Raw genomic sequence first — 23,572 nt, forward strand, 5'->3', positions numbered from 1 at the left:
ATCTGTTCCAGTTGTGTTTCTTAGCAGCTTGAGCAAGTTCAAGTACAAAAAATTTCATTTCCAATTTGAGTGACAATTTCAAGAGCTATAAACTGGTCATGATAGAAGACATGCCCCAAATCCCCAGAAAGCTGCTAGACGTAATGCTTAAAAAAGAAAAAAATTGTGACAAAATACTGTAGAAAAACAAGTTTGTGACTTTTGTGCAGGTTAATATTTAGCTTCATAAATTCCTTCCCTTCTGCCTGTTGAAATTGAAGTCCCTTCCTCTTTGTTTCTCCAGTAAGTTGCTGGTTTAGAATCTGCAAAGAGTACGGTCGGTAGCTCCCAAATTTACATCTAGAGCTAGGAATGTTACCAGTCTCCTATGGGAAAGACTTATCACTAAGTTGAATATATTCATGTTTAAAGATGAAAGTACGGTATGAGTGTGTATGTGCACTCATCCTCACAAATATGTATATTAAAGTAGCTGCAGAGTTGTCAGTCACCTCTTCTCTAAAGTGCCCAGAACTGCACTCTAAAAATATTTTTACGAAACTGTTTTGTATTTATAGACTACATCCTGAGTTTTAGCCTTGATCCACCAAGCTGGAGCCTTTTATGACACATGTAGTTTCCTGCTTTGCTGTCCAGTATCAACAAGTCTCTGGGCTTTTTTTTTTTTAAAAAGACTTTTCATTCTCACTTGCTAGATTATTCCTCTCTTTCATTCTCTAGCTAAGTATGAAATTAAAGTTTTAATACTTACAAAAATACATGGAATCTCATGGAAGAGAAGCCAAACCTAATTTAGAAGGATTTGTGAATGAATGATGAATGAATGCACTTCTTATTCGAATAATCCCAGAGGCATCGATCTAAACCTTCAAACCTCACTCAAGTCTACCATGAGGCTTCCATAATCCAGACTAAAGTCTTTAAAAATGTAGGATTTCTTTACAAAGAACTAAGCTGATATGGAAGCACAGCAGCAGATCATTAAGCATTTGATAACTCGATGCTTTGATAAAGTGTTACCTTAATCGCTGTCACTGGGGAGAAACTGAAGTCAGGAAACTGAAAACAGAAGAAACTGGAAGAATCTAGCTACTCAAAGAAACAAGATATGCTGTGTCAAAAGATACATGAATGCTCTCCTTAGCCAAACCTCTGTGAAAGAATAAATTTAATTAACAAAGCAGAAGGGGTGTAGAAGGTCTCAGCAGGACACATAACTAGAAATAAGGGAATATTTACCAATGTATCTTGTGTCAAAACCATTCACCCTGTTTAACGCAGACCTAAATTTTCACAGGCAGGAGGTACTAACTCATTACTCTCACATCTCTATAACTTTCAGGTAAAAAAAGCTCACAGGAAACATAAATTGAAAGGTAAGGTAAATTTAGGGACCACAATTTTCAGAAACATTAATCAGTGGAGTTTTGGTAGGAATGGGCATTATCCACCAATTTCAGCAATTTCTACTCCTGTAGACAGATCTGTTTACATTAACAACAATAAATAATAAAACTAAGCTGTAATCTGTTTGCATATTCAGCATTAAGCCACTGAAAAGGAATCTAACTAAAGACATACATAAAGATAAGTTGGGCAGTTCCCACAATTAATATGTTCATACTTTGTACAGCATTACATTAATTACTACTCTATATTACTTTTGCTGCCTAATAAATGCACAAATATATTCAATATTGGAGGTTTTACTTCTGAGATGGAGCAATGTTCACATTTTCTGACTTTTTACACAGTTGTTAAAAAATACTCACCCCAATTCAGATCAAGAGTAGTCAGCTTAATTGCAAAGTAAAACACTTACAAGAAACTAAGAGAAGCCTTACTAATCACAAAGTTTGATGAAAATACTGTTAATTTTCCCAAACAAGAGTTACATCTATCGAACAACTGAAAAGCAGCAACACCTTTAAAGGTCTCATGATTTCATTACCACTATTTTTATTGTAGCTCTGAGCATGTCACTAGAAGACTCTGGATCAGCACAGCTATCCAGCCACTGTATACTATCAGGGAAAGTTACAGTCCATTTACAGAAGCACAATATGCACTAATCTCCTAAATGTTAATTATACAGACACAAAGCTTCAATTAGAAGCAGACTACCAAATCAAGCACACTAATAATTTTGTTTGCTGATGTGTAAGTATTCATGTCTGAGAACCATATCTACAAGAAGAGACAAAAAGTAGTTTACCTTCATTAGTTTTCTGCCCACATTCTCAGATTCTCTCTTTTCTAGTCTTCAAGACCAAGTGTTTCATTTAAGGTTTGTATTAGTTATGGAAATACAATATGAAGAAAAAAAAAGAACACAGAAAACTAGGTTTCCTGGTTCTGCAGGATGGGTTTTGTTTTTCTAGAGTTAAAAAATAAATGAAAATATGTACAGACATCAGGACATAAAAAATAAGAGTGCTTAAGCATCAGTGAGCAGCTCAGTAAAACAGGACTCCAAAGATAAGTAACAAGAGATGGTGTGTCTCTTGAGTAAGAAATTGTCTTAGAGGGAAATGAAGGACAGGGAAATCACAGTACTTGAACAAAGCAGCAGCATGGATGGACCTGACGGATTTCCATCCTGTCACTCTCTTTGCGCACCCAACAAACAACTGTCAGATGTCAAACAAATTAATGACAACAAAAAAGCAATCAGAATTAGGTCTGCTAAGACAGGTGGTTACCAAAGAGGATAAACACAACTGTTACAGAAAAGTATTTCTCCAACAAACTCCACTGAAAAGTAGTAGATGATTGAAAGTACTCCCCCACTAAAGAACAAACACAGTTCAAGGGGTACTAACTGAAAACTGCAACTGCGAATTTATTAACTGAGTTTATACACTAATGTACAATCTCCTACCCTTTTCAGTCTTTATGAACGTACATCTCTTGCCAAGGGACTTGTGAACATTCTGGGGTTCAGTGACAACAGCCAACTTAAGAGTTCAAAGAAAGATCACAAATGGTAAGGAAAACAAGGTATACCATGAAAAGCAAGTATAATGATTCAAGTGTGGGGTGCAGAAAAGGCCTGGACTCTGTGCAAACACTGCTCAGCAATAAGAAAAACATCTCTGTATTATCTACACTGGTTTCAGCACAGATCCAAAACATGTCTCCATACCAGCTACTACAAAGAAAATTAACTCTACCTGAGCCAAAACCAGCATAAAGTGACAAGAGAAGATAGGTTTAAGAAGAGGCCTGGTATTTTAAGTAAGTAAGACTAGGAAATTTAATCAGAGCAATCAACTCTCTTAAGTTTTCCTGTGAAAGGGAATAGAAAAATACGATACTGCCTTATTACTACAAACATTACAGAGAACCATAAAATAGGGAGCCGAAATTGATACTAAGGCAAAATAAAAGACCCCTTGTAAGAGTTTTTGGTGACTTCTCTATCAGCTTAAAAAAGTCAATTAAACTCCGAAAAATGGCATCATGAAAGTAGCTAATTTTCAAATTTTGAAAAAACAGTGTACTCTCTGAGTCGTTATTGATGATCCAGGAAAGATGTCAGCATACGCTATCTCAAGATGTTATTTCCCAAACATAAAGGTTTCTCAATGTCAGCCAGGGTATAACCCCAGAAGTAAACCAAATTCTGAACTGTTCTCCTTCTGAGTTTGTAATGTAGCTTTATTCATTTTTCATGGTCCCCATGAGAGATGACCATTTTATTATTCATAAGACACAAGCTAAGTAATTGGTTTGACGTTAGAACAGACAATAGAAGCAGAAGCAACCATATGCTATAACCATCTTTGCCTTCTATTTGGGAGAAATCTTTAGATAAGAAATTGAGGCAAAATATACATGAGGGCACTTAATTATATGCAGCTGAAGATGGAATCATGTATGTTACACTACCCTGCCTGCATTCTCACAACAAACTTTACAAAAATCAGCCACACTGATCTGCTGGGTAGATTTGGAACTACTAAGCATAAGAAAAGCATGGAAATATAAGCAAAACTATTCATGACACAGATTTTAGACCTTACAAGGGTGACACCTTTCTCTGGCTTTCAATAGCAACATCATTATCATTTTAAGAATGATACTCTGGAACACACAGACACTTCCAAAACTCTTTGCAACATCAAAGTCACACAAACATTCCTTCATGTCTTCAGCAGATTTGGACTCATGATTGTTTTTGTTGCCTCTCCAGCCACAGTAGGAGAAGTAGGATTTTTATGCAAATTATAAAACTAATTTTCTGCAGCCTCTAATCTTTCTGTCAACTTGGCAGCTCTGCATAAGACAAGCTGTGCAGGAGACATGAGAGTCCTAACTTTTCCATCCTGGTAGTGAACCCCTACATGAGATGTGTTACTTCTCCCTTAGATGTGACCACGGGACAATGACCCACATTCGAAACAATAAAAGTGACACCCAATCCCATTAAACGATCAGATCAAGAGAGCTCTCAGGTTTTCAGGACACAGATGCTGAAGTAAAACCAGCCCAAACAATTTTGCCAGGGAATGATGCCAGGGAACTGCAAGAGTGGCTCTTCAAAGTACCTGAATGACCAGAGGCAGTATGATACTTTCATCAGAGCCACTGGAAATTGGGAAGAAAGTGCCAAATGGTTATGAATACCAAGCCACGCACACATTTTGGAGGAGTTTTAGGTCACCTTCGTTTGCCCACCGGACAACTCAACAAGAACTGAATTTACAATATAAGCTTGAGAACTAGAGCAAGCACAAATTATTAATAATGAAACATTTGCAAATGCAGAGAACAAAAAATAACCACCCCACAAAAAAAATCCCACTAAAACCCCCCCTCCAAACAAAACAAAAAACGACTTTAGGCACTTCAGAAGAAATAAGAAACAACTAGCAGGAGGAATCAGCTGAGGGAAACAGTCATTGACTTATTGATCCATTGAGCACAACCAAAACACAGATGGATATTACAGCTGTAAAGGCAAATTTTCCTCTGGCCTGAAAGACTCTACAGCCTGTGCTTTCACATGCAAGTTTCCAGGTAAAGACTTTTCATCAGCAAGTTATTAAAACCCCAAAGCAGCAAGAATTCATTTTAATCTCTATTCGTTGGAGGACAGCCACTTGCTTACCCTGCTTCATAACCCGACTGTCAGTTCTGTCTTCACAACTCAGTATAATCAGGAAGACTAACTTGGTTCCTGATTATTCAACTGTAATTGTTTCTCTTCAGATGTTTTACAGCTGGAAGAGGAAAAGATACAAACAGGTGAACTCAGTTTTGACTTAAAATCAGGCAGCAAATTAAATGTTAGTAATAAGAGACATGAAACAGATACCTTATCCATGATGGGAAACACTAAGTCTACAGCTGGGCTTCAAAACAAAACCCCACAGTTCACTTTGCTGGGAATAAGATATACAAAGCTTTGACTTGGGGTCAGGCCACAGGGTCAAACATAAAAAGAGGATATAAATCAGAGATTATTTCTAAAACTTATTTTGCAAAGCACAACACAGTGAGTACCAAAGTATTTATAAAAATATACCGACACTGAAAACAAGGCAAGTACAAGGGTGTACAGCTGTCAGCCAGGCACAGATGTGCTGCCTGCTTCAGCAGTTAGTCCTAATCCCTGTCACCAGCCAAGCTTGGGGACCTGGCTCTCACATCTAGGTTTTGCCTGCATCAGACCTAAGGCAGGGAGCTCTCTAGGACCCCACACTACTGACCAAGCTGGGGACTCAAGAAGGCTTAAGTCAAAACACCACAGAGTACACACACTAAAACCTTTTCCTATAAACTACATTAAAGCATGACTATTGTCTATTAAATATATCTAATATTGGACTGCAAGAAACTACAAGGAGTTTAATGCTTTTCTTTGTGACCTGTTTCAATACTTCACTATCATCACTGATAGGAACACCAAAAAGTATCACACTTGTAGGGAAAAAGAGTGCTGGATGTAGGATATTGATGATTTAACTTTAATAAGGCTGCAGGAGTCCTTGCATCATATCCAGTGAAGCATGGAAACAGGATGACTTACCAAAAGCCTCCCTCCCTCTCTGACTACAAGAAGTGGAACCCATCTCCAGGACATAGGCTCAGTGCTTAGGACAACTCAGCAGATGGTTACAAAAGCAGGAATTAAGCACCACATGCCAGGTCTGCAAAAGTCTACCTTCATCAGAGGCATTTAATAATAATTTTCTCATGCTGAACACCACAATTTTGAGAAGCAAAGAAAGAAACAGCTTAGAAACAGGTCATTTGAGGCAATTCTGTACAGAGGTAAAAAAACCACATAAGATGCCATGATCGCTTACTTTTCTTTGTTTACAGCTAATTATAAAAAATGTTTATTGGTTAAAAGATTTAAACAAAAATGCGCATTATTCCTACATGGAATTTCAGTGCAATGATACAGCACTTCCACACCCCAGAAGAAGCAAATCCAAGACCCTGCTCATGTCCATGTAGCAGGAAGCTGGCCAACAGGCAAGGGGCAAGCAGTAAAACCAACTACCACTAACAGCAACATAAATCAACAGTTTGAATCAGGCAGCTTTACACTTCCTTTCTGAGGACTTAGCCACTTATTGCTACTTTTATAAGCATTTATCAACCTTATATCGAGTCTTTACTGTAAGGCATGAAAGGGGCAACAGTTGCAGAGGTTTGACCTTGATTTGGGCCACTTGACTGTCAAATGTCAAACCAGGAGTAAAACTTAAGAGACAACATTCTCACACTGTTCTGACATAAACACAACTTAAGAGTAGCATAACATAACATAAAATATTGACAGTTTTCTTAGACGTTATAAATAAAAATATCAAGCAGTCAGATCATGTCTCTAGATGCAGGGCAAAAAGCCACAGACAGCTGATAGGGTTTTTCTTGAGTTGTCATTCTGAAACCACCTAGCAGTTCTTTTTACATAATGGAGATGGACTGCTAACACACAGCTTAACCTTCACAATTTCAAAAGAACCTACAGCTAAGAAAATTATACTGGTCATTTGGGTAACAAAAACAACTCCAAAAACACAAGCAACATTTTTGTATATCAAAATATGTATTTTTTCACTGCAGGCATTCACACATCCCTAAAGATGTGCATTTTGATGATTCACCAATTTGATAAAATGTTGATATAGCATTATTCCTGGCAAAAGTTGACATTATGTTCCTGCAGAAAATTCTGTGCAAGTTATCTACAAAGATAGGCACCCACACAAGGACTAAATCTCAAACACTGAATTTCTATATTCTGAAGTTTAACATATGAGGCCTCTAAGGAGGTGCTTGTGTAACATATAAAATTAAGTATGAAAAGCTCTACAGACAGAAGGAACAAACTTTAAAATTGAATCCAACATCTAAAGAGGTATCTACCTTATTTTTTATTGCAGTACTATAATTTCTACTGCTACATTCGTATACTGTATAAACAATGCATTTGAATTTCCAGTTATCCTCACAGAATCATAGAACAGTTTGCATTGGAAGGGACCTTTAAAGGCCATCTAGTCCAATGCCGCTGCAGTGAGCAGGGCTCAGATCTTCAACTAGATCAAGTTTGCTCAGAGCTCCATTCAACCTGACCTTTAATGTTTCCAGGGATGTGGCCTCTACCACTGTTCTATGATAAAATAAAAGGAAACAAATTTTCAGAAACATGTCTTCTCAGCCCCTGTTTTGCTTGACATAAACAGGGAAATAATTACGCTACACTTTAAAAGAAAAGCAGTATACCAAAAGTCACCATTTGGTCACTAAATAAAAAATTAAAATAAAATATGTGGAATGTGAAAAGAAATGGATAGGTATTCCTAAACTACATTTGACATTATTCTCTCATGTGTTTTGTTTTTAATGATCTTGATAATCTTTGTTCATTTTACATGCAAATAGTCTAACTACACAAGTTAATTTTTAATCTAGAAAATTTCAAGTGATTTTCAACATGCAAAGAATTGTCGGGAACAAACGTTTTGTATTGACAATACTTTAGCACTTACATTGCATAGCAATTTAATCAGGATGTTATAATTTAGTCCTGTGTGGGTGTCAACTGATTTGCTTCAAAGTCTGCTTCACATCTACAGAAGTTATTCATGAATAAGATGCAATTATATTAGTCACACTACAATTATATTAGTAACTACAATGTCTAAAGCTTCTGCACATCTCTCTTTAGGAAGTTAGGACCTGCAATTCCACATGTTCGAAGACTTTCCCTGGAAGAGACAAATATATTTCTTGATTTTTGTCAGCATGAATCCAACTTTTGCTGGGCAGATAGGTATAATCTGACAGATTCTGCAGCAGCAGATAGACAGGCTTTCCAAACTCTCCGACATTCACAAGACCTTGGGCAGTAACCGGAGAAAACAAAAGTGTTGATACAGGAGTTCTCAACCTGCACACTTTAATTATAATGACCTTTTTCTCCCTCAAGTTTGCCCTCTGACACACTGCTAGACATGGAAACACAAACCAAAGTTCTAAACCCTCACGTTTAAACAAATTCAAGATGCCAACACAGATGGCTTCTAATGTAACCTATATTTTTGTCAAGTACAGCATCCATAGATTACAAACAGCATTTTAAGACTTATCTTAGTTTGCAGAACTTGCAAATTGATGGGAAATTCATTACATGCCCCTGTGTACATGATTAATTATTCTAATTTAACTACATTTGCTTTCAGTTCTAAAGTGACACAGAAGCTTAAGGTAAAATTAAAGGCTTAATACAGCTATTTTCCCCAAGTCTATTTAAACCTTTAATACAGTAGATTACTGTAGCTTGAAGAGCCAAGAACTTCCCTATTATTCCAGTTTCCTTATTTAACAGCACTCATCCCAAGTTATTGGTGCTGTGTAGCAAAACACACAGGGCAGTGGCTGCTGAGGAAGAGGAGCAGGAAAGCTACACAAGGCCAAGCAAGAGATTTCACATTTTAGTATCTCCTAATGAATTAAATCAACAATTGGCAAGCCTCCATATTTATTTATTTTGCTGACAGAAATGTTTTCAGAAAAAAAATTCAATCCTGTGGTGAAATTTTATTATATCAATATCACAAGACTTCTGGGTGGAATGTGGTTGCACATGGGGCACGAGGCTGAGGCAGCACTGGGAGGCTGAGGCCACGGCATGGGATTGAACAGCAGGCATACATGGAGAGGGGAAATGCCCAGGGCCCCCAGCCTCAAGCAGGGCCCCATCCTGAGAAACTCACTAAGAACAGGCTCCTGTGAATTTTTGTGATGGTGATCAAAAATACACAGGGGAAGAAAGACATTGGAGTGCATCCAGAGTCTCTTCTACCAAGTAACAAGTGACTTGTGTGAAGGAAGGTTTAGATTTGATATTAGGAAAATTTCTTCATCAAAAGAACTGTCAAGTGTAGAATCGACTTACAGTCGAGCATTGGAACAGGCTGTCCAAGAAAGTGATGGATGGAGTCAGAGACATGGTTTAGTGCTAGATTTGGCATTGTTAGGTTAATGGTTGGACTCAATAATTTTAGAGGTCTTTTCAAACCTAATGATTCTATGACTATGAAGTGAACATGTTAACACTTGAATGGAAGGGAAAATGTTCCCATCCATGTTTGAAAGCAGCGGCTCTTTCTCCACCAGCACTTCCCCAGTGAGGAAGCTTTCTAGCCATGGAGGATAATTTTTGTCGAATAAAGCCTTAAGTTATTAATAAGAATGAAATCTCTTGACCTAGATTTTCTCCAGCTTAAAAAAAAAAGCATATACACACACAACACAGCCTTCCTCTACAAACACAAATATATTATACTCAACATACAGCAAAGCACTTCAAAACAGATATTTCAAAATGAAAACAAAAAAAGGCTTTCTGTGCCCCTCCCTTACCCAGCTCTGTCTACGAACATGAATACAGATGATCTTTGATTTAAACAGAAACCTGAACCCCAAGTTGAACGTATTTACTTTTCAAAAGCATTTTACAATTTTATTTTCTTCTTGCCTGCTGTGATAATTGATGAAAACTACACAGGGATTAAAATGAGCACAGGTGCGTGTCTACATAGTTCAAAGAGATTTGATCTCAAAAGAAAATATAAATAATAATACAAAAGCTTGAGTATTTTTAGCAGTGGATTTAACACAGTGTAACCAAATAAGCCTAGATTAAAACTAAGACTTTACAGTCCAGACTTCACGTTACTGAAATTTAAAATTTATATTTCATAATGTATCAGAAACTTTTACAAGCATTACCTGATTTACTGGTATTAACTGCCCTCCATATCATAAGTGTCAGAGCTGATCCAGAGAGAAAAATAAAGGCATAACAAACAATAAAAAGCACTAAACTGCAATACAAGGGCATGTATCACAACAGACACTTGGCACTAAATCAACATTATTTTTAAATTCATGAGAGGTAAAAGGAAAGTCTATGAGCTGAGAATATTCTTCTGCCAATATAAAAATCAGCACAAAATGTGTGCTTATTTTCTTTGCCAAATTTATACTGCTACAGCTGGATAACAACTTCCTTGCACTCATAAGGTCAGGAGCTGTTTGAAAAGAAATGCACAATGCAGCTAATCTTTGTGTCAGCTCATCATACCTAATGCAAAAAACGTGAACTCCCCCATTTTTCTGTCCCAGCCTCCTCTAACAAAGTTAATTAACACATTGCCAATCCCAAATTTGTTGCACTACTTTGTTAAACAGATTTAAAAGACAAATACACACAAATCAGACAGGATAAAGAATTTATTCTGTGCTCAAGGCTTATTGCTGAGCTTCTATTAGAATTGGAAAAAACCCCCAAAATACAAAAACAACAGCACAATTGTATAGAAAGCAAATTTATTTGCCTTAAAGGCATACCAAAGGAAAACTCTGCACTTATTCAGGCATTTTTATACAACAGCTGCTTTCCTGCCGAAACTACCTAAACCACTGTTCCTACAATAACATATATTCAATCTTTTTTGAAGCAGAATCCAATATATTTCAGGCCTCTGATTAATGGCAACAGCAGATTATAAATATATGGATCAGAGATGGAAGAATTCCCTTTTTTCCCTTCCCTCCCCATGCAGTGGGGCAAGTTCACAACTCCCTCACAAGGGACACAAGAGCTAATCAGCGGTTCCTCCTAATATGCTTAATTTTCACTTAAGTACCTTTTTGCATAGAGAGAATGAGGGAATGCTGGCGATCATTTAGCAGAAACACATCAGTGAAATTGTCAACATCTAAAATTTCTCCCAGCAGCCCTGTAACTTCATTTACCTCTACACGTTTTCCTGTATGTCTTACCATGGATTTATACTTTTGTAGCATCCACATACACATTAACGCCATCTGCACATCAGACATCTTACTGACTTAGAGGTTTTGAAAACTCTGAAGTTTTGACTAGATTTTCACACAACTGTCAGAGGATTCACCAGGGCCCCAAGCCAAGTCTTCCAATAAACTGGTAAAGAAACCGAAATTAAGACATTAAAACCTTAAAAAACATTATCACACCACAAACATATGCTTCTAGTACTTTTTCTTTAATCAAAAATCTATCACGTGCCATTATTACACAATTCAAAAATATTTCCTTTAAATTTGTTAGAGCACCAAGAAACTAATTTTCCTGTTGCTTACGCCAGTTTGTATGCTAGCTACTGCTTTAACTAATGATGACAGATGATTTAAATAGCTCCCTAAACACAAAATTTTCAAGGATAAGCAAGAGAAACTGTATAAGGAGAAAACAGTCTTTTACCAACTTCTAGATAAATTAACTATATTGCTGAAGAAATTTAGTTCCAAGACCTTGTCCTGGCCCATATTAAATTTTAGATGCAGTTCAATTTGTGCAAACCACATCTGAAACGGCAAGGATCATAAAAGTACAAAAACCAAGACCACTAAAATAGTGGACACATGATTTTTCCCATTTCACAAAATTCTGAAGATCAGTTCAAGCCCTCAGGAAGACAAATCCTGTTTTGGTGGCGGGTTTTTGTTTGGTTCTTTTTTATTTGGTTGGTTTTTTTGTTTGTTTGGGGTTTTTTAAATTATAGCATATAATTCTGTACAGAAAAACATACATATATATTTACTGTAGAGTTCAAAAGTAACAAAGAGGAGACTGAGGCGTACATTGAAAAAAATTAAGTCTTCATATACTAAATCATTTAGATACTTTAAAATAACCTAAATGTAAAATTGCTGTCATTTAGTTTTAATTAGCAGATAACCAGTTAATTTTTCTGCAAGAATTTGCATAGCACGGCTAATTACTGCCCTGTGAAGAGTCCAGGAAAAAAAAAGGCGTAAATCTTTATATAGTTCAGCAACAACAACAATCGAAATACCACTCTTAGTGCCTTTTTGAGGGAAGAGAGCGAGTATAAATAAAAATATGCTCTTTAACACACAGGCAACTAAACAGGAATAAGACTGTAAAGTGTATCTGCACAGGAAACTCAGGATTAAGGCTGAAACTCTATTCTAATCCCTCTGTTCACAGAAGCAGCGGTCACCAGACAGCATGTGGTCTGGGCACGCACCTGCAACACACAGGCAGGATTTGAAAGTGCTTACAAAGAGATCAAGCTTTGTCTGAGAAAAGTTTCCTTTTGGCTTAGGAAGTGGAGTATCTGCCTTCTTCAAAAAACAAGCAATAATCACACACCATCAGCTTGTGAGTGATTTTGCCAGAATGATACCTGGACGTGACACATGCACAACCCATCATTCCTCAGAATTGACAGTGAGCAAAAAGGTCAAGAAAAGAGGGAAAAAAAAGTCCTGCTGTTATGAACATACTAAACAATTCAAGTTGACACAGTCATACCACACCACTACTCTGAACTTTGCACTACCTTTGTGTAAATTCCTGGATTAACCAGTGAAGTCTACGCACTTGGTAAAGGTCTTCACAAACTGAAGAGGAGGAAGAATCCTTCAAACAGAAGAAATTTCCCTAACAATTAACTAATAACATTATTTATCTGGTGCTGCAAAATGACTAGTAAAAGAGCGAGATCATCTTTAAATATCATCTCCTTTGGCCTCACACAATCTCGTCTGATACTTTTGTACTACAACATGGCAATACAAGATACAGTGGGAAACTTCCAGCTGGCCTCTGGACCTCAGGAATTCCTGCTGTCTCTATTTGAGAGCTCTTCTGGTGCACCTGGGAGCTAAATGAACATTCAGAAGTCCACAGATCCATTTGTTTCATGGAAACACTGGGTCACTCCTAAAAAGTGCATGGGGAGGATTTTCTAAATCCTGTGATTACAGGTTTAGCATAGAGTGCAATAAAAAGAGAACCACAGAGACCAATATACTTTCCAGTGCAGCAGCTTTGAGAAGTCTCCATTTTCCTCTGAGACCAAACCTACTGCTTTTAGTTCTAAGTCATTTTGTCATAAAAGTTTAATACCAAAGAAGTAAGAGACAATCTCCTTACATTTGGTACTCTTTCTCTTAAAGTGGAGAATTGAATTTGGTGAGATATGCCCATAAAAACTGGGTTCATCATCTACCCTATTAGGAGCCAAATACTGACAATAATAAAACCACAATTTAACAATGGGAAGTGGAAATGTTTGCAGGCTATTTTCTGACTCTTCCCCACCAGAATATATGACAAGGTGATTGCTATCTGGAGTGGTTTATACCACTTATTCTACCACTAGGTTCTTCTATTGCCTGCTGAAGAGTTAACTGCAGTCCAGCAACAGCTATCAGAGAGCAAGGGAGAATTTACTTATTCCCATACACTACGCAAGCTTGTTCATTTGAAGTGAATCTACAGGACCACATCACTAAGTATATAAACAATTTTACAGTATTCAATATTATTTTAAAGCAGTCAGATATCAGCTGCCGTATTTGACTATGTAGAAACTGTCACAGGCAAGTGAACAAACTGTTAAAAACCGGCACTCAGTGAGCTGACAGTAAAAGATAGTTGGAGAAATAAAATAGTATTTCAGTTTCCAAACTGAAGATGTTTATATAATTAAGATATGCAAATAAGGATAAACAAAAAGGCAAAAAAAATCTTAAAAAGCTCTGACTACATCTGCAACCATTTTCCTACTTATAAAGCCACAGCCTTGATTTTCAGCTTAATAAGAGCAAAGACTGAGACAGTTCTTGTGGATCTGCTAATTTCTGAATATTATTACAGCATGCTGTTACTGACAATCAAGTACTAATACTAATGGTTATTTAAAAGTTCATGGTAATTATATAACTTATCTTTTTAAACAGTTTACTGTATTAAATACTAAACAGCTTTATCCTGCATAAAATCAAGCCCAAATACAACAGACCTCTTCACTGCAATTCTCAAGCTTTTCCTTTGAAAAGCAAACTCATTATCTTCTATAAAGAGAATAAAGTCTCAAAAAGAAGACTAAATTCTTTCTTTCTCAAAGGCAGACTCTGAAGAGGTTGCACAAAAAGATCTTATTCTTGGCTCAGATATGAACATTTGGGAATCACTGCTTTGGAGCAAGGACTCACCCTTTTAAAGGCAGGAGAATTTATTTTGAAAAGCAGTGTGAAATTTCAAGTTAAAAAAAAAGCACATGTATTTTGCACTTCCCAGCTTTTGGTGTTTTTCCAGTTAAGACAAAAATCTCAGAATAACCTCTTCCCCATATAACCGCTTTCTCACAGACGTTGCCAAGCTATCTTACACCACCAGCAAGAACTACGAGAAAGTAACTGTTTGCAGACAATGCAATTCAGAGACCTGACAGTTAACTGAGAGCATCGAGATATTTTAGGAGAGAACCTGGGAGAAAGGGCCTGAGGAATACATTTCACTGGGTGCCCACCTCATGCTGCCTTGTCTCCAGTCTGTTCAGCACCTCTCAGAAGATATGGGGCAGCAATGTCATAGCTGAGGACTTGTGGACAACCTTTCAAAGCACAGAGCAGGATATGAATTTGAGCCCAGCCCTCTCACCAAGGACTACGTTCTTGCCATAGCTAACAGTCCTCAGAGGAGCAAGGCTTCTCCTTTGGATGTAGACCATGTACTGTAACTCCTTCCTCAGATTCAGTCCAAGGCAGCTGCAGAAAGGGAAAGCTCATGTAGATTAGATCAGGTCCCTACAGAAGCATTTAGGATTTTAAACAAAGAATGTTATTTGTGCATGTACACATGTGGACACCATCATGTTACAGAAAAATACTAAGGGCAGGAGAGGAGGATTCAGTCTTTTACATTGAAGATGACTCCAAATTACCTGCAGACATCCACACAATGTTTGCTGATTCTTGTTGAAAAATGCCGCAGATCCCATTAGTCAGTGGTGCAAACCAGAGCTCCTCTGTCAACTCTTTTTCCCCATATCATGAATGTACATTTTGCCTATTCTCATAGTGTTTTACGTGAAGGAAATGCTATTTTTCTCTACTTAAGATGCAAAACCTTGACTATGACCTGCAAGTGCACTGCCTGGTTGGACTCCTGCCCTATCAGCTGTGGTTCTCCTGTCAAGTACCCCTCACAGAATCAGATGTATGGCACACCAAAGGATTAAGGAGGGATGCCAAGACAGATCCAATAGTCTAACCCAGAGGCCAGCCATGCCCCAATTCCAGGAGACAGGCAGGTCAGGCCATGAACTGTGGGCTACTGCAGGAAGCCTGAACTTGGGGCACAGCAGGGAGGTTCTGTGCTTTCCAGGGGCTGCCTCTTCTCAAGGACATTGGGGAGCATGGCTGTGGGGGGCATGCTATTGCCAGGCTAAACCCAACATATGCATCCTGCCTCCAAGATGGAATGAAGGACTGAGGAAAGACTCTGCCCCAAGCAGGCACTTGTCCTCCACCTCGCTGCAGGTGTGTCTCCACAAGCTGTGCTCACAGTAGGGATGGGGGAAAAAGCAGCATCAGATGATGGCTATTTTGATAGCTGCCCTCCTTGCACAAGTATCAGTCTCCAGTTACAATTACTGTACCAGGCACCAGGTCATCTGTTCTTCTGCCTTTTTATTTAAATATTTACATGCTGGCTTGTACATAGGAGTAAATTAAGTCACTTTTATTATATAGGTAAAGTCCTGACCTGTTCATCTACATACATTAGTATAAATGTAAAAGTACTACAGACAGCAAAAATGAGGAATTAATGGTTAGCTCAAATACACATCCTAGAGACTGTGAGAAGGAAAAAAAAAGTAATTGAAAAGAATTTAAGACAACAAACAGAAAAGTAATAGGGACAGTAAGGCAGTACTTAATTTGAATCTCTTCCTGAAGAATATTTTCCCTTGTGAATAGTTGGATGTATTTTATGAGCAGACAACATAATAAACAAGATATCTTAATTTTATGTCACTTTACATTTCTATTTATTCAAGCTGCAGACTAACTATATAAACCAAGATAATTCAGTTGTTTAGAAATGTGCTATTAAATCATCTGAGAAAGTTGTGGATAGTTTCCATGCAGAATATATCCCTCTTCTTCCCAAGTCAGAAAAGAACTGGTTAAAATCAAAACCATCATGTAATTGAGAACAATTAAGCAGGTATGTCCTTTAATTTCTCAGCAGGGAAAAGAAGTTCTCCTATACTTTAAATTGCCAAAGGCTGTGAAGCTGTGATCAGAGACATAATAATATTTAAACAAATGAAAGACACTGGACAACCCAAAGGCACACTCCCTCCTTTCTCAGGAGCCTTCAGAGGTACAAAGCACAGCAGCCACTACTAACTCAGCCATACTCTATCACTGTAATTTCCTCCTCTATATCCACTCTCTGCCTCTTCCTTATCCCTGGAGAACACTCACTAGAGGTGCCAGAGAAGTTTCGAGAATGGTGATCACAGAATTTCTGATATTCCCGTTTACACTTTCATTGTCATGCCAATGGGTTAGCTGATCATGGACAAAAATTTTAAGAGCTGTTTGACTAAGTGAACAAGTTAAACAGAACTGAAGTGATATATATTTCATTGTCAGAGACAATGATCTTTGCAAGTATGAAAAAGTGAATTCTGATATTGACTTTAGAAAAATCCCAGCCTAGGAATATCTGTGAAGCTCTGCATAACTCTGCAAAACAACACCAAAAAAAGCAAGAAAGAAAATAAAAAAAGTTGTGTTTATATGACTGTTCTACAGAAAAACAAGAGGCTATTTTCTCCACTCCAACATATCAGTTATTTTAACAACACTTAAAGTGGATTTTAGAAGTTTGGTCTCCCATATATTGCCTAATATGAAGAGAAAGTATTAAGGATACAATGGGAAATCCACTGTTGCCAACTCCAGAATTGTAATGCAAAAAGAACTAAGTGAAGAACTATTTTATTCTTCCTTTCAGCACAGTATATTATGATACCAAATTACATTTCATTGAAGGAGGCCTTTACAGGGATTGCTGGCACTCTTCAGTCTAGTTCAATGTTAGAAACAGCAGATTTAATTTTCACATTTAACATGGCTTTCACAATTTGCAGTAAGTTGAATGAAGTATTCCATGAAAGCAAATCACATAGATTAAGGAACAGGTTTTGATTCTCATTAGAAATTCAGCTTTAAATTAGTGGAAGTTCTAGGCATGGGAAAGACGTAGGAGAAAGACTGGAACCTCACAGTAGCCAGCTCTGCATTACACAGTATCTGTATTACAACTGCCAGAATACAAGCTGCCACCTTGCCTTCCTGCCCAACTCATGGTGCAATTCCTTCAGGCTTAAACTGCAGCAACAGGCAACTGGCCTGCAGTGCTGCAATACACCCACTGCAAGGGCTTTTTGGATACCAGTCTTCGTCCTTCCAGCCTCCACCTTGTCCCACCTCAGTTGCAATACCCACAGAAAACAGTGTTCTTGGAGAACATGTTTCGACCCCACAGCAAAATGGGAATGAAGGGTACTGCGAGTGTGAGTATGGGCCTATAGGGTGGGCAGCTCTGCCACTCCACAGCTCAGCTGACCCTCTGTGACCAAAATAAATAATACCATCCTGCTATTCAGCAGCAAAGAAAGCCTACTGTCATTAGTAGCATTTGATTAGCATTGACCGTAATGAGAGTGCAGGAGGCAAATACTCCTCTCTACTCTCTGGCTCAGCAGTGCAGCCCACACAGTGCAGTATAATACACGTAGGAGGTGGAGTGAGAGGATCTGATTTCATATTGGGGCAGGGCACCTTATACAAAAATCTTTTCAGCCACACTCATCCAGATGTAATATGGAAATCAAATTAGTTGACTGTAACAATATAAAAAGCATCATTTGATACATTCATAGCAGTTCTTGGATAATGAAAGTTTAGAAGGATAAATCCTATCTTTTACTAAACTTGGCATAGCTGGGGGACAGGGCCTCTCTCTACAGCTTCTGCCTACTCCATTTTAGGCCAAGTAATGAAAACATTAATGCTGCTTAGCCAGCAAAGCATAAGCTTCTATCTCTCCAAAGCCTATAATTCTCTGGTCTAGTCTTCATGAAAAGCACTTAAAAATGTTTCAAATATAAGGTGAACATCCATATAATCATCTCTGCACATGTCTGTTTATGAGTCGTATGGATGTTACTCCAGAAGGCACTGCAGAGGTGCACAGTTCTATTCCCAGGCACTGGAAGGACAAGCAGCAGGTGTACCTACAAGGTTAAGATATAAAAAAAGAAGTCCAGGAAACAACATGCAGGTTTCACCACCACACTATGGACAAGCCAGTCACGAGGACAGAGCGGTTTCATGGCTGCACAGTACCAAAATTACCATGACTGCACAAGTTGCACGCACATCAAAGCCCAGCATGTGCTATAAATGCTCACACAACATGGGCTTTGTGGAAGGAGGGGGACAGTGGCAATGCAAGGCACCAACAGAGGGAAGATCAAGAGCTGCCCAAGATGTGAGGTGCCACTGGATCATAGGAAGGCTACCATATTTCATATTCTCCATTTAATGCTTATGAAGACGTCCTCTAGGACAGATCTACATCATTCTTTTAGTCCAGCATCTGGTTTCCTACTCTACAGAAAATAAGCCCTTCCCTCCTGGTGTTAATGGAGGTCTCCTTATTTTTCATTCACATTCAGCTTTTATTCAAAGTTTTCCTTCATCCTTGATCCCTCCAGCCTGCACAATAATACACATGATCGAGAACAGAAGGCCACTGACTCAATTTTGCATTTTTATGACATTTGGGAAAAAATTTGCTGCAATAACCTTGTTCTAGCTCATCAGCACTCCTGATCATTACTATAGTTTCTGGATAAAGCCCATGAAAACAAATTAGCAGTGTAGCGTTTCATGTAATTCTTGGTCTTTCTGGTTCAATCTCTCACTTAACTCATCTTTCCTGTCAGTTGCCAGGTTCCTAGATCAGGAGAGGGTGATTCAGACAGTATACCAGGATGGATGGCCTCACAAGTGGAAGCACAGCAGCAGAACAGCACAAAGACGTAGAACAAAGAGACTTTTAGGAAAAAATGGTATCAAAATATAAAACAAAATCAGAAAGGCCAAAGAGCACTTGGTTCTCCCATCTCTCAGAGCTGTAAATATCCCATTTAAAATTCCACTCAAATAATTACAATAGGGCAAAGAAGCTCCAAGAAAGGTATGCAGCAAATTTTTGCCCTGAATGCTACCAATTCTACATTTGCTGAGAGAAAACCATATGTCTATTTGTGTGCATTTCATTCATTAAGATGAGAAATTGCTTCTTTCATACAATCTGCTACTATTCAGATAGCAAAACAAAGTAATGTCTGGTAGCAGGCTTGCTGTTTTTGGCTTTAGGAGGGTGGGTTTTTTTCCTCTCTTCCTGTGAGAGGAAAGCTTTTCCCAAAGGATTCAAGCAATTTCATAAAACAAATGTAGAAACAAAGACACTTTTGTTTAAGGACTGAAGGTTTTGTTTTGTTTTAAGGGGGATTGAGAGGAAAGGAAGAGAGACATGACACTGATCATCTTTCAATTAACAGGAAAAAAAAAGGTATCTCATTCCTAAAAGAGAAATTCTGTGATAGCACAAACTTGCTATAATAAACAGGCCATCAGAAAAAAATCAAGGTTTTTTTTTCTAAATAAACTATTTTGTTCATTACAATCATAAGGAAATATCTCAAATGACTACAGCAAAGATGAGAAAAAAACCAACATTTTCTCACCAAATTCAAGAGATAACACTGAGCATTCCTATACACTGTTCTTCATTAGAGTCTGTTTCTCCTCTTCCTCACAGTCTATCAAACAGAAGGAAAGGGAGGCTAGGAGAAAAGACCTGAAATGTGTGGGTTTAAATACACAAAGATTTGGGGGATTCTTTTCAGCTAGAAATTCTAAAGCTTGACCTAATAAGCATCATTTCATTTGCATGAAATAGGACTGAATACTACAACAGGAGTAAGCTTCAAACTCACAGAGCAAACAATACAAGCTAGAGATAGCACAGTAACAATAAATAAAGACAAAATTAGCTTAAACATCTGAAATCCCTCAGCAAAGCACGTATGAATACCTTGCAGGAAATCTGAGTGAGCAGATCTGCACATCTGCAAACAGTCCACAAGCATTTGTACAAACACATTGCAGAAATTTCACATGTTGCAGAACTGGTAGTGTCTGATCAACAGATACTAATTAATGGAATTAACTGATTTACCACTAAGTCCCTACATATTGTATCGTTTTATTATATAGAGAGAAGATCAACAGCCACAAGTGGTCTTCAGTGACAAAATAACATCTATCCCAACAGAGCAAAAGCAACCTGTCAAGTCTCATTCACCCTGCCTATCATTTAATTTCATTCAGGAGTGACACTCATGCAATTATCATTCAATATCCAGAACTAACAGGGAGAACTCAAAATATAATTCAGTAACACTGAGGCTCAGAAAGCCAAAATAATAGGTAAATCTTGTCATTAAACACAACATGCATGTGAAATCTATCATGTCACCTACTTGTACCTACATGAGTAATTTACAAATGTTAGTAATGAATTTTTCAAAATGTAGTCTTGAAGTAGATGCTTGCATGAGTAGTGGCAAGATGTTCTTAAGTAACAGATTAAAAAAATGGTCTAAAACCACTGGAGATAGAGAGGAAGATAAATAACAAACATTATCAAAGAGATCCCAGCAACATTAATATATACATATACATATGAAATAAATTACAAATAAAATGTATATTATCATCATCATCTCATCAGTGCTCTATGCAACCATTACTTAAATGATTCTCCTCCATGCTAATTTAAACTACATACATGACAGTTTCATTTCTTGTGGCTGCCTGACCTCCCACATAGTAGCATGCACAGATTATCTTGTCAAATACAGAAAGACAACACACAAAGGTCATTACAAATCCAAAGGTCTGGGTCCACTCATGAAATTTTGGTAGTTACTTAAAATAGAGTTGTCTAATACTGTATAGAGGTACTGGATGAGGAATATTACTCTTTTACTAATGGTCCTTTCACAACACCACAACTTCTCCATCTCCTATTTACACAAAAAAAAAAACCACCACGTGGAAATCTGAAAGCTAAACCACTGCAAGGCTGTTGAACTTTCTTTACCCATTCTTCTGTCAGCAACTCTTCTTTCCTTTCCTTTCCTGTTTTTGAACTATGCAAGACACCATGTAATTTACAGAGACATGTAAAAGGTTCTCCAGCACTTTATTCTAAGGTTCTGCTTGGCTCTTTCCCTCCTGTAACCTCTCTTTATTCAAAATGTGCTTTTCTAAACAGTGCAACCCAATCAGTTAATAGCTATCCCACAGTCAGATCACAGAGATGAATAAAACATGAGCTTTCCAATTTAATTTGGACACAAGTTAAAGTGCATTCTAAGTTCATGTGTAATACATAAGCTTTTCTGCTTTATTCCCCACTTCACCATTTTGTTCACTCACAGTCTTTCCATAATTCTCACTTTCTCAAGCACATTGTCTCTCTTGTACTCTTAAACTTGTGCATGTTCAAGGTTTTACCTCCATCTCTTATACCACTTATACACTTACACCTTGCTCCAATCCATTACTCTGCTTCCCAGTCTGATCATGCTCACCACAAACACAGTTCTTTGACCTATTAACAAGGATATTCCTTTCCACTTGCTTGAGGTGCAGACAATACTGGATTCCACTGTTATCTTCCCTGTCCAAAAAAGTCTTAAAACATTTCCTCACATTTTTAATGCAGACTTTTCCAAGACCTCAAATTGCAATACAAAATTATTTGAGTGATTTTGTTTTTAAAGAACACAGCAAAGTATCAGGAGATAAGTGCTCTGATCTCTGATTTGTCAAAGATTGATTGAAGTTAGGTTGAATCTCTCTCTTGTAAATGTATGTATGGCCAAAATTCGTGAAGATTTGGAAAGGCTCTCCCCACATGGGTATGCCCTTCCAGCCTGCACAGTGGATTTTTAGGTGAGGCACAGCGTGCACAGAACTGGCCCCACCGTTTAAGTCCTAAGGTCCATCTGCCACGGCCAAGCGAGCTTGGACAGTGACAGGGAAGTCCTCGGGACTGTCACAGCACCCGGTACTAACTGGGGCTGACCCTGCTGAGCATCCGAGATCTGACGGGATGGGATGGCAGGGAGGCATTGAACTGCCAGGGGACGGTCCCCACTGAGACTCGAACTCAGGTCCTTGGGACTCAGAGTCCAGAGTGCTCACCTTTACACAACGGGACCGCACTTCTTGTAAATATGAAATAACTTTTCCACCTCATCCATTAATAGTTGGAACTTGAAAACTGTCAAGTGAAAGATGTTATAGAAATGCCAAGTGTAGACCTACTCTCACCTCTTTTCATGATACATCCAACACTCACACAAAAGAACAGTAGGAGGAAACGGAAAATCACAATAAGCGAATAGCCTAATAATGCATGCTAAAAGCTATCAGGACAATAAATTCAATTTTCTCTGGGATTGCTAAATTATTCTTCTGAGAGTTCAACAAAATGTCTTCACAATTACTTCCTATGGGGGATCCCAACACATTGAGCTCATTATACAGTTCCTCTTTAATGAAAAAACACATGTGCATTTCAAAGCAAACACTTAAAATTCAACAGTTCAGATTTTTAATAAATTATGCTGCAAAGGAGTTTGCAACTGGATTATTTCTAAGGAAGTAAGGCCCCCTCCCTTATAAATTTGAAATAAATAGACATAAAGCAATATCAGAACACTGATCCTGCTTTGCTGTACAAATACACTCAAAGCACTTTATTTTTTCAATGGTTCTTCTCAAAATACATCCACACAGATGACATACATTCTTCTTTCTTTTTGAAGAGTCATCTTGCAACTTCCAGCAGTTTCACTGGTCATACAAAGCCCTGCTACAGGAGAGCTTATGTACAGACTCTGATGCAATAACAAAGATCAAACTAATCCAACATGGTGTAGCATTCAAATCACACATGCCATCTTTACACTATCTAGGGGGCTCATGCCTCTTTGGTGTGTACTGTCCCATCTTCAACAGTGATACTACAAAAAGCATCTCAACTGGAACAGCTCATACCTCAATTTCTTCCCAAGAGTTA

At 37.9% G+C, this 23,572-nt stretch overlaps 1 protein-coding gene across 2 annotated transcripts in view; it reads right to left on the reverse strand.

Moving 5' to 3' along the window:
• FAM110B (family with sequence similarity 110 member B) overlaps window positions 1-23,572 on the reverse strand; it is a 114,984-nt gene that overhangs the window by 86,026 nt on the left and 5,386 nt on the right. The window contains exon 2 of one of the 2 annotated variants that reach the window (XM_071553106.1): window positions 5,114-5,225. The exons of the other annotated variant lie outside the window; for it this stretch is intronic. The gene's annotated coding sequence lies outside the window, so the exon portion shown is untranslated. The remainder of the gene's footprint in view (window positions 1-5,113; window positions 5,226-23,572) is intronic. 2 annotated transcript variants of the gene reach the window in all.

The sequence above is a fragment of the Pithys albifrons genome, chromosome 4 (assembly GCF_047495875.1).
Source record: "Pithys albifrons albifrons isolate INPA30051 chromosome 4, PitAlb_v1, whole genome shotgun sequence".
Taxonomy (NCBI): Eukaryota; Metazoa; Chordata; class Aves; order Passeriformes; family Thamnophilidae; genus Pithys; species Pithys albifrons.